The following is a 12,291-nucleotide window of genomic DNA, read 5'->3' as shown; positions in this document are numbered from 1 at the left end:
ACCAAAATGCCAGCCCTGTTTATGGTAGTTTTTTTTTTTTTTTGGAAGGTAGAACCAGAGCCAGAGCACATGTGTGTGCATGTGTTAGAGAGAAAGTGAGAGATATCTAATCGATCTATCTAGTGGTTTACTCTCCAGATGGCTGGGGCTGGTCCAGGCTGAATCCAGGAGCCCAGAACTCCATCTGTGTCTTCCACATGGGTGACAGGGCCCAAGTACTTGTACCAGCCTTTGCTGCTTTCCAGGTGGATTAGCCGGGACCCATATTGGGAGCAGGGCAGCCAGAAGATGAACTGGTACTCATGTAAGGGACACTGGCATTGCAAGTGACAACTTAATCCGTTGTGCCACAATGCCAGCCCCCACTCTAGCACATTGATTCCAAGCATGTTTATAGAAAATGAATCCCATATCACTTATTTTTAATATAAGAGTAGAAACACGTTCTGAGGACAAAAATAAGAAAACTGAGTAACATATGTCTGTCGTAGGTTATCAGTCCCATTCTGGGCAGCTCCATTGTATACTAGTAGGCATGGAATTGTCAGTTGGCTTACTCCATTGCATTAGGGCTTTGTATTAGTCTGTTTTGTGTTTCTATATCAAAATACCTGAGAGACTGGGTATGTTATAAAGAAAAGAGGTTCCTTTAAAAATTTTTAAAAAAATTTATACGAAGTGAACAAATTTCATATATTTTATATATACAGATATGGGGGCAGAGTGATACTTCCCACCCTGTCCTCTGTGCTGCCCATGTTCCCACCCCTCTTCCTTTCTTATTTTTTTCTTTTAATGTTTTTTTTTTAACATTTATTTAATGAATATAAATTTCCAAAGTACAGCTTATGGATTACTCTTTTAATGTTTTCAAAAATACTTATTTTATTTATTTGAAAGATAGAGTTAACAGAGACAGAGAGGGAGAGATAGTGAGTTCTTCCATCTGCTGGTCACTCCCCAAATGGCTGCAGTGGCCCGTCTGGGCCAGGCTGAAGCCAGAAGCTTCTTCTGGGTCTCTCACGTGGGTATAGGGGCCCAAGTACCTGGGCCATCTTCTGTTGCTTTGCTATGCATATTAACAGGGAGCTGGATCAAATATGGAGCAGCTGGGGCTCTAACCAGTACCCATATAGGATGCTGGCATCACAGGTGGCAGCTTAGCCTGCTGTACCACAGCACCACCCCCTCTTTTGATTTTTATTATGACATACTTTCAGGTTTCTTTAGCTCATAGTCCTAGAGGGCCAAAAACATGGCATTGGCGTTGGCATCCTGTGAGGTCTCCCCTGGCTGCTTTGCAGCATGGCAGAGAAGCAGAAAAGGAACCTGCTTTGTGTGGAAGGCACAAAGTGTGTTGGAGTGGCCTCACTTAGGAACAACCTGCTCTTTCGAGGACTAAGTCACTCTGTGAAACCAGCATTAATCCTTCTCAAGGGTGGTGCCTCGTTGACCTAATTATTACCTCCCAATAAGCCTCGCCTTTTAATGATTCCACCACTTCTGGGGCCAAGTTTCTGGCAGAAGAACCTTCCTTTCGAAAGACACTTAAACCATATCCAAAACATAGAGGTTTTACTTATAAAATGAGAATAATTATTATTAATTCTGTGTGTTATAAATTCCAATGATTGCTTTTAAAAAAAGAACTATTTATTTATTGGAAAATCAGAATTACAGAGAGAGAGAGATCTTGTTTCCACTGGTTCATCCCCCAAGATGGCTGCAACGTCTGGGACTGGGCCAGGCCAAAACCAGGAGCCAGGAGCTTCATCCATGTCTCCCACATGGATGGCAGGGCCTCAAACTCTTGTGCCATCTGCCGCTGTTGTTCTCATGCCACTAGCAGGGAGCTGGATCTGGAAGTGGAGTAGCGGGGACAGGAACTGTCACTCATACAGCATGCTGGCATTGCAGGTGGCAGCTGTAAGTGCAGTGCCACAGTGCTGGCCCTCCAGTTATCAGTTTTATTTAGATAAAAGACCATTTGCTTATAAAACAATTCAGATGTAAGTAATTTGCGTCAGTATTACCAATGCCATATACAAGGTGCAAAGGGCATTTTCATGAATTCCCACCTTATCTTTGCAGCTGACTGCATCTTTGTTTGGATACCTAATGTGCATCTGCAGCTTAGCTTGCCTAGAACAGTCTCCTCTCAAACTGCTCTTCCTGTTGTCCTCCCGATTTTGTAAATAGTTGCTGCAGCTCTGTCCCGGGGCCAGCTGATAACTGGAGGCCTGCTGGATTTCTCCTTATCAGTTCTCACATTCTGTCCATCAGTGAATTTCTTGGCTTGGCCCTTAAAATACTTCTAGAATATGATTTCATACACCAGTTTCTCTATCATCACCATAAGTTGAACTGTTATCACCAAGGGAGGATTATCTAAATAGCCTTGTAGTGTTGAAACAGCAGCAAGAATGACTTTTTTTCATTTAAAGATTTTATTTATTTGAAAGGCAGAGTTACTGAAAGAGAAGGAGAGGGAGAGACACAGAGTTTTCTTCTTCCATCTGCTAGTTCACTCCCCAAATGACCACAATAGCCAGGGCTGGGCCAAGCCAATGCCAAGAGCCTGAAACTCCTTCTGGGTCTCCCATTTGTGTGGCAGGGACCCAAGCACTTGGGCCATCTTCCTCTGCCTTCCCAGGTGCTTTAGCAGGGAGCTGGATAGGAAGCGAAGCAGCTGGGATTGTTACTGGCCCCCAGATGGGATGCCAACATCACCCAGGGAGTGGCTTAACTCCCTGTCACAGCACTGGCCTCAAGAATGATTCTTTGCTGATGTAGATCATGTTGTGCCCCTTTTTCAAAACCTTCAGTTAGTTCTTATTTTATTCCTTAGCATTTCCTGCAAGGATTTATGGGAGCTCCTTTGTGAACCTTGTCTCTTCTCCCCCTTAGACAGAGCGTTTAAGACACTGCTGTGGCCGGTGCCACGGCTCACTAGGCTAATCCTCCACCTGTGGTACTGGCACACCGGATTCTAGTCCCGGTCAGGGTGCTGGATTCTGTCCCTGTTGCCCCTCTTCCAGGCCAACTCTCTGCTGTGGCCAGGGAGTGCAGTGGAGGATGGCCCAAGTGCTTGGGCCCTGCACCCCATGGGAGACCAGGAGAAGCACCTGGCTCCTGCCTTTGGATCAGTGGGATGTGCTGGCCGCAGCGCGCCGGCTGCGGCGGCCATTGGAGGGTGAACCAATGGCAAAAGGGAAGACCTTTCTCTCTGTCTCTCTCTCTCACTGTCTACTCTGCCTGTCCAAAAAAAAAAAAAAAAAAAAAAGTCACTGCGGCCCATTTCCTCCTCTCCAACACATCTTCCCTCCTCAGGGAGCTTGTGATTCCTGTTCTCTCCACTTGTAAGCCCCCCGGGATGTCCATGTACCTTGGTGACTCCCCTCTTTTTAATTTTATTTATTTATTCAAGAGATAGAGCTAGAAACAGAGAGAAAGGTCTTCTGTCTGCTGGTTCACTCCCCAGATGGCCGCAGTGGCCAGAGTTGGGCTGATCCGAAGCCAGGATCCAGGAGCTTCTTCCGGGTCTCTCACGCGGGTGCAGGGGCCCAGGTACTCGGGCCATTCTCTACTGCTATCCCAGGCCATCAGCAGGGATGCTGGCGCCACAAGTGTAAGTTAGCCTACTATGCCACAGCGCCCCGGTGCCTCCCCTCTTAGCACACTTGCACCAATGTTGTCTTCTCAGAACACCTTTCCTACTAAAGAATGTGACCCGAGTCACCACTATTCCTTCTTGTCCTCCTGTGCTTGTTTCCTCTCCAGAGCACCTGCCACCATTTGGCAAGTCCGTTTTTTTTTATTATTTATCTTCTCCCTCTCAATTTGATCCCCTGCCAGCTTCCAGATGGTGCCTAATAAATATTTGTTGAATGAATGGATGAATGAGGTGAATAGGTAAATGAGTTTAAATTTGAAGAGATACAGTTGACTTTAAAAATATTGTTTTCTTATTTTTATTCATTTAAATTTTGCTCTTATGAGATAGGAATATATAGTCCTTTTATTAAGAGCTTATTATAAAACATCAAATGGAATAGATAATTAAAAATACAAATGCTAGGGCCAGCACTATGGTGTAGCAGGTTAAAGTCCCACCCTACAATGTAGGCATCCCACATAGGTATCAGTTCGAGTCCCGGCTGCTCCACTTTCAATCCAGCTCTCTGCTTTAGCCTGGGAAAGTATTAGAAGATAGCCCAAGTCCTTGGACCTTTGTGCCCACGTGGGAGACCTGGAAGAAGTTCCTGGCTCCTGGCTTTGGATCAGTGCAGCTCCGGCCATTGCGGCCATCTAGGGTGTGAAACCAGCAGACGGAAGACATCTCTCTCCATCTTCTCTTTCTGCCTCTCCTTCTCTCTCTGTGTAACACTAACTTTCAAATAAATAAATAAATCTTTAAAAAAATACAAGTGCTAGTTAAAAATCTCTTCATATTCTGTCCTTTCTGTTAAATATTGATAATATAACTGTTTATAACTTTTCTATATATTTGTGAAATATACACCAGTATCCGCAGATAGAATTCTAGCAATAACTAGCTAGCTAGCCATAATCTTTTAAAAACGCAAATAGAATTCTACTATACAGTGCCTTGAAACTTAATTTTTTACTTGGAAGTATTATCTTGGGCTTATTTATCAGTCAATTCAGTAATTTGGAATTATCTTTTTGTTTTTCATAGCTACATGGTATTTCATTTTAAAAATTACATACTATTTGATTTAATCAGTGTTCTGTGGGTGGACAGTTTGGGCTTATTGATATGACTATATTCATTAAATAAAATGTTCTAAGGTGATTCACTAGGTCAAAGGATATATTCAGTTTAAAATGTTGGAATTTGTTAATTTTTTTAAAAAGTGCCTATTTGTTTTATAGCAAATATGAGTATTTTTTCTCACATTCTTAGCAGTGGCAGTGAAACATCTTATGATCTTATGTTTTTACCTATACAGTAGGTGAAGCATGGCATCATTTGTTATTGTAATTTGTGTTTCTTTAGTTATGAGTAAAATTGTACTTTATTTTATACTTCTAAATCATTTCTATTTCTCATTCTGTGAACTTTGTTATATCCTTTGCTGTTCATTTTTCTGTTTTTAAAAAATCAGTATTCTTTGAGGCTTGTCTGTCTTCTTAACTGCTCTGGCCAGGCCTAGACAAACCACAGTCAGTGGTCTGGAAGTGGGTACACCTGCATGTACACAGTTAATGGGTGACAGGAGGGAGCATTTCCGGATCCATGTGGGAGTTGGCAAGTGAGCTGTGTATTCGGAAGAATAAAGCTTGGTTGGTGCCTTACACGGATCCTGTGAATTAGGTTCTCAAATCGCCAGTTTAGAGAGATAGACGTAGGATTTGTGAGTGATGAAGAGGTTTGCCAGGGATTGTATGGATAGTAAATAGGAGATCCAGAATTTGAAAAAAGGTGGTCTGTTTTTAAGTCATTCCTTTGTTTTAACCCAGTTTGTTTCTCGTACAGTGAGTGTCAAGCCTGTCTATGTTTTTTTCTGGTGTAAAATAAGCTTTAGAATGCACAAATGTGTTCCAGTCTCATTTCGGCACCTTTCTAGCAGTGCTCTTAGACAAATGGTCTGCCCATCCTGATTCACTCTCAGCTCAGCTGTAAAGTGTGCTGTAACATGGTGTTGACATGCAAGAAGTGTTGCTGGTGTGGTGGACAGTGGGCGAGTTCTCACTGAGCCATGCTCTCTTGACCCCCTGCATGGGGTAGGGAGTCATATGTTAATCTTGGTCTTGTTTTTTCCCTATCTTCTCACTGAGAGGGAGTGTGGTTCCTGGATATAGTAAGTACTATGTGATAGCTAATGTTCTTTCTAGCTAAGATATTGTACATGAATTGTGAGCTCTGATTTAGAGAACTGAGGTGTGACAAGGTGAGCGAGCTAATATGTACCCACTTAGGAAGTCCCGGTGAGGCAGGGAGAAATTGATTTTGTCACTGCTCCTTTTTTTAAAAATTTTTAAAGATTTATTTATTTATTTGAAAGGCAGAGTTAACAGAGATGCAGAGAAAGAGAGAGAGAGAGAAAGTCTTCCATCCACTGGTTCACTCCCCCATTGACAGCACTGGCTGGAGCTGGGCTGATCTGAAGCAGAAGCCAGAAGCTTCTTTTGAATCTCCCACACTGGTGCAGGGGCCTAAGGATTTGGACCATCTTCTGCTGCTTTCACAGGACATAGCAGAGAGCTGGATCATAAGTGGAGCAGCTGAGACCCAAACCAGCGCCCATATGGGCGCCATATGTGGGCACTGCAGGCAGCGGCTTTACCCACTGTGCTACAGTGCTGGCCCCAGCACTGCTCCTAGTACGTAAGTTAGAAATTTTGAGAAAGAAATGAGGCCACTTTTTGGAAGACTCAGTTGGTCAGGCATATCAATTAAACTAATTCTTGAGTCCCAGCTACTATACATGCATGGGTGGAAATGATGTCCATAATGAATATATTATTCACAGGAGAGGAATGGGGGATGATCAGGAGGGCAGCTCTGGTCATTTGGGAAAGAGAACATCCCCCTGGACCGTGAGTCTCTTCAGCTTAGGACAAGTTCCCAGAGGTCCCCAGTGGAATAATAACTCCCCACATAGCAGAGCAAAAATGCAAGATCTAGGGAATCAGTGATCAAGGGAATTAGAAAATCAGCCCCTACGTCACAACGTGTCTCAGAGGCATTTGAAGTTCAGCAACCACAGTAACAGCCGAACACAGAAAGAAGAAACCCCCTCTGCTTTCTCAGAATGGCTTAGAGATCATGGGAGAAAATATGCTGGGCTTGACCCCGAGTCAGCTGGGCAAGGTTTGTTAAAAGTCAACTTTGTCACTAAGAGCTGGCCTGATAGCACTAAGAAATTACAAAACTGGATGGTTTAAATGAAAGATCAATTGAGGAATTACGAAAAGAAGCTCAGAAAGTTTTTCTAAGGAGAGATGAAGAGAAACAAAAGCAAAAGGCAAAGATTATGATATCCACAGTAGAAGTAATGGACAGGAGGTTAAGAGAAAGGTCCCTTTGTAGGGAAATGGGCCAAAAGATCATAAAGGGGGAAAGAGTAGCTCCTAAAACTGGCTAACATACACCTAGAGCTGCTGAATGTTCTAACTGTGGAAAGCTGGGCCATTTAAAAAAATTGCCTGGCATTAAAAATAGAAGATAATTCACCTCATGGACTTCAGCAGGGTCAGGGTTCCTCTTCAACAGATCCTACCAGGAAGCCTTGAAGGGGAGGAGTTAATATTCCTGATGGACTCTGGGCTGCCCAGTCCTCCCTTGCTTGTCAACCAAATGGCACAAAAGTTATCTTAAAAAATAAAAGCCAGTGTCTGGCGTAAAAAAGGGAAGGATTTCAGGTCCCAAAATTAGGGTCAGGATTTTTCCTATGTGTTCCAGAGGCAAAAACCAACCTTCTAGGTAGAGATATAATTATTAAATTAGGATTGGGACTCAGAGTAGATGGTGGACAATTAGAAATCCTAAGAAAGTTCCATTGAAACAAATAATAAGAAGAAAAATTGATCCCTCAGTACATACAAAAGATACAGAGGGGGGCTAAAAATTAAAATTAAAAAGCTAGAGGAGGTAGTTCATAAAAGACAGTATCCTGTTTCTTGTTTTTTTTTTTTTTTTTATTCCTATAAGCTGAAAAAATTTCATGTATTTCATATGTATAGATTTAGGAACATAGTGAGGTAATTATCCCATTTCTGATAAGGAAGAAAGGAAATACACTTGTAATAGAGGGTCTCATTAAAGATGGACTGTTGGAACCCTGTATATCTGTATATATCACTCCAATTCTTCCAGTGAAAAAATACTTATAATACCTTAGGGCAGGATAGATTGTACCATGTCACATTCTTATTTTCGTCCACTTGCCTAGAGCACAAATAAGCTATCTTTAAAAATCAGTATTAAGAATTTCTCTAGTCATAGAGGAAGGTTGTTGAAATATCTTACATTCCTGGGATACATTCTACTAGATTATCTTAAAAAGAAATTGCTTTCTTCGCTCTACTTTTATAATTTTGCAAGCATGTCAATTAGTGATGTTGACCTATATAGCAGTCCACTAGCCTGAGTTTGGAGAATTTCCATTGGCCTTTGCTCTTTTTTTAACTAAATGCTGTGAAATAGTTTGTGTAAGTGGGAATTACCTGTTCTTTGAAGATTTAGTAGATATTTTCTTTCAGAATCTTTTGAGCTGGGTTACCCATTAGGGACTTAATCTTTACTGTTTCAATTTAGGATTTCATTATTGGGCTATTAAGTTCTTTCTGTCTCCTTTGGCCCATTTTAATCACTTATATTCTCTTAGAAAACTGTCCATTTACTGCAGTTTTTCAAATTTCTGGGTTATAAGACATTATTAAAATTTGATCTTAGTGGGCCGGTGCCACAGCTCAGTAGGCTAATCCTCCGCCTGCGGCGCCAGCACCCCGGGTTCTAGTCCTGGTCGGGGCTCCGGAGTCTGTCCTGGTCGGGGCTCCGGAGTCTGTCCTGGTTGCTCCTCTTCCAGTTTAGCTCTCTGCTGTGGCCTGGGAGTGCAGTGGAGGATGGCCCCAGTCCTTGAGCCCTAGCTCCTGGCTTTGGATCAGTGTGCGTTGCGCAGGCCGCAGTGTGCCAGGGCGCAGCGGCCATTGTGGGGTGAACCAACAAAAGGAAGACCTTTCTCTCTGTCTCTCTCACTGTCCACCCTGCCTGTCAAAAACAAAACAAAACAAAACAAAACAAAACAAAACAAAACAAAACACACAACCTTTGATCTTAGTGAAGAACTTATGGTTTTATTGATAAAGCTTTTTTTCTTACTCATTTTTAATACCTTGATTCCTAAGCATATTTTTTCCTATTTTACATTTTTATTGTTGTTTTTAGAATTGAAAGTTTAGTTGTTTTTTGCCTGGAAAATGGTTAAGAATAATACATATGTATATACTTACTAGAACATGCATGTTAACAACTGTTAGGTGCCCTTCTTAAATATCAGTATTGTACTATTTATGGCTCTTACCTTTAGAAAAATTAAATGCTGTAGATATTGTTAATAGTTTATTTGCTTTTAGCTATCGATTTTTAGTAAGTACATACATGTTTGCATATCTTCTGCTGAATAGTATTTTGGCCAAATTGTGTAGTTTCTTTTTGAAAAACAATGTATAAATGTTTTGATATAGAAATGGCATGTGTTTTGTTTACAGGAATTAAAATCTCAAAAGAAAAAAAAAGAGATAAATAGAGATCAATAATTAAGAAGCTGCTTCTTTTAACTAAAGACATATATTTTTGAGCTCTGTAAACTTATCCTTACTGCATTTCTTTTCCATGTTGTAATATTTCTGTTGTCCAAAAACATAGTTTTATACACATTTCATGAAATATTCTTCTGTAAGAAGGAAAAAAAAAAGACCTTGTACTATGCAAAAAAAAAAAAAAAAAAACCCACAAAAACTGATTGTGCTCCTTGAGTTTGAAGCCTTGGTCCCTTCCTTCTGTGCTTTGTGTTGTACTGCCATCTAGTGTGTAGGATGGCAAATTGGGTGTGTTTGATTTACATTGACTTTATTGTCTGGTTGAATGAATGTGTTTCTTTTTACCCAGTTCCATAGAAAGCATTAAATTAACCTGAATGGAAGAGCTCAGATTTAGACAGAAATAAGCATATGAAAAGGATGAATGTAATATCCATGTCTTAAATTTTCTGTAGAAAACTTATATGCAGGTGGCTCAGAAATGCAGATATGACTGTCATTACCCATTCTTGCTTTGACCCTGGGAAATATGGAAGGAAGAAAGTGAAGTTTGACCCTAGTCTAAAAATATTGAGGAGAAATAATATAAAAATTTTTAAAATCCAAGTGTCATTTACAATGAAGTAATCAGAATTATAGTTAAAAATACACAAGCCAGGTCGGCGCTGTGGCTCACTAGGCTAATCCTCTGCCTTGCGGTGCCAGCACACCGGGTTCTAGTCCCGGTCGGGGTGCCGGATTCTGTCCCAGTTGCCCCTCTTCCAGGCCAGCTCTCTGCTGTGGCCAGAGAGTGCAGTGGAGGATGGCCCAAGTGCTTGGGCCCTGCACCCCATGGGAGACCAGGAGAAGCACCTGGCCGCTGCAATCGGCCACAGCGCGCGGGCCGCGGCGGCCATTGGAGGGTGAACCAACGGCAAAGGAAGACCTTTTTCTCTGTCTCTCTCTCTCTCACTGTCCACTCTGCCTGTCAAAAAAAAAAAAAAAAAAAAATACACAGGCCAGTATTTCTTGAATGCTTTCAAGAGCCAGGCATTATGCTGAATTATGTTTGTACACTGCCCTGTTAACTCCTCTCAGTAGTTTCAGATCAGTATATTAAGGTAAAAAGAATTTTAAAAACTTACTTAAGATCATAGCTGTTAAGTGATGAAGCTTGTATTCGAATCAAGGCAGTCTGATTCTGAAGCCATTCTACATGTTCTTTTGTAATGCTGGAACAGAATAAAGTGACAGAACTCTTATTTTACCAAGAAGGAATAAACCATGTTCTGAATTATCCTATATCTTTAATGTACTTGAAGTATGATGCATAATCTTGCCGTGTAACTCATGCCATCTTAAATAAATTCCCAATGATCCTGGTCCTCAGTTTTCTTATGTATAAAGAGATATATAAATGTATCTATTCTTATTATGTTATAGATAACTGAAAATTGAGAAAATTTAAAAACAAACCAGATTGATCAAGAAGTTTTATTTTTATTTAATTCTTTAAGTTTTTAAAGATTTATTTATGTGAAAGTCAGAGCGAGCGAGAGAGAGAGAGAGAGAGAGAGAAATATCTTCTAGCATTGGTTCACTCCCCAGATGGCTGCGACAGCCAGGACTGGGCCAGGCTGAAGCCAGGAGCCAAGAACTTCCCTGCAGCCTTCCACGTGGGTGGTAGGGGCCAAAGCACTTGGGCCTTATTCCACTGCTTTCCAAGGCTATTGTTGGGGATCTGAATCAGAAGTGGAGCAGCCAGGATATGAACCAGTGCCCTTATGGTAGGGATACCAGCAGCTTTACACAGAACACCACAACGCCAGCCCCTGCTCAGTAATTGTTAAAGTCCTTCGGAGAAAGGCAGAAGTTGTGAGGAAGCTCAAGATGAAATCAAATGACCACCTGTAAGATGTGGAAAGCTGTGGTTGTCCAGATGGCTTGAATGTAATGCAATTTTGAGATAAGGGAGGTGCATTACCAGAGTACTTCCTATGCAAGTGAGCCACTGCATCATTAATAACAATGAATAAACCAAGGAAAATGACTTCCCTTCATTTTAAGATGCTTGCAGTTTGCAGATTAACTTGTGGATATTTTCAATTAAAAAGATCTTATTTTATAAAAGTACGTATTATTATACCTGTAAACATTTGAAACAGTCCAACCTAGTATACTATTGACAGCTGACCAAAATGTTTAGTTTTGCTTGAACCAAAAGAAACAATAATTTCAGCCCTAATTTTCTGAACATTGTGTACTAATACTCCTTTTACCCTAGGAAATCACTATTACTTGTGGGGAGGATTTGGAATGAATAGTTCAGGTAGTGAGTTATCAATGATGTGGTCATCCAGATACCGGCATTTAACTGTATCTCATTTGAGATTATGCAGCTGAAGAGTTTGGTGTGTGAAGGCAGCTGGATTATGAAAAAATCCATCTCCAGTGGAGTCACAGTTACACTTGCAGCTCACTTACAGGAATTCAGCTGAGTATGCTCGAGAAGCAGTATTGTTGGGGTGAGCATTTGGCCTAGCGCTTTAGGGTTGATGGGAAGCTTGTATCCTGTGGGGAGCAATCCGGACTAGACTAAGTTACTCGAATTAAGACTTATTCTATGCATCTGCTCTCCCACAATATGGCGCTGGGAGAGAAGTAAATAGCTTCCGCACAGCTGCCTCCAGTTCAACCAATTAACTGTAGGACTTGCTCCTGATTGGAGAGCAGCGTACTCGGCGTGTGGGCAGCCGAGTTGGGATTGGCGGAGGAGGACTATAAAGGAGGAGAGAGACGGCATGCACTGGGGAACATCTATGGGGAACATCTAGCTGAAGGAACACCTGTGCAGCCCCCGAGTAGAGCCGGCCGGCGGTGTGCCGCTCCCCTGCGGAAGTGGGGAATGCGGCCAGGGGGAACTGCCCTTCCACGGAGGTGGAAGGGATAGTAGCCAACCCGGGAAGAACCAGCAGCAAACCCGGGGAGGGCCGAGCAGACGAAAGAACAGCGCAGGGTCCTGTG

General features: G+C 41.9%; 1 protein-coding gene across 6 annotated transcripts in view; it reads left to right on the top strand.

The window, feature by feature from the left end:
- The window catches only part of ARHGAP32 (Rho GTPase activating protein 32), a 318,906-nt gene that overhangs the window by 167,528 nt on the left and 139,087 nt on the right, over positions 1–12,291 (top strand). The window lies entirely within an intron of this gene.

The sequence above is a fragment of the Oryctolagus cuniculus genome, chromosome 1, assembly GCF_051225735.1.
Source record: "Oryctolagus cuniculus isolate XC-2025 breed Fujian yellow rabbit chromosome 1, ASM5122573v1, whole genome shotgun sequence".
In the NCBI taxonomy this organism is placed as follows: domain Eukaryota; kingdom Metazoa; phylum Chordata; class Mammalia; order Lagomorpha; family Leporidae; genus Oryctolagus; species Oryctolagus cuniculus.
Note: the sequence above shows the minus strand (reverse complement) of the source record. Positions and strands in the feature narration are given on the sequence as shown.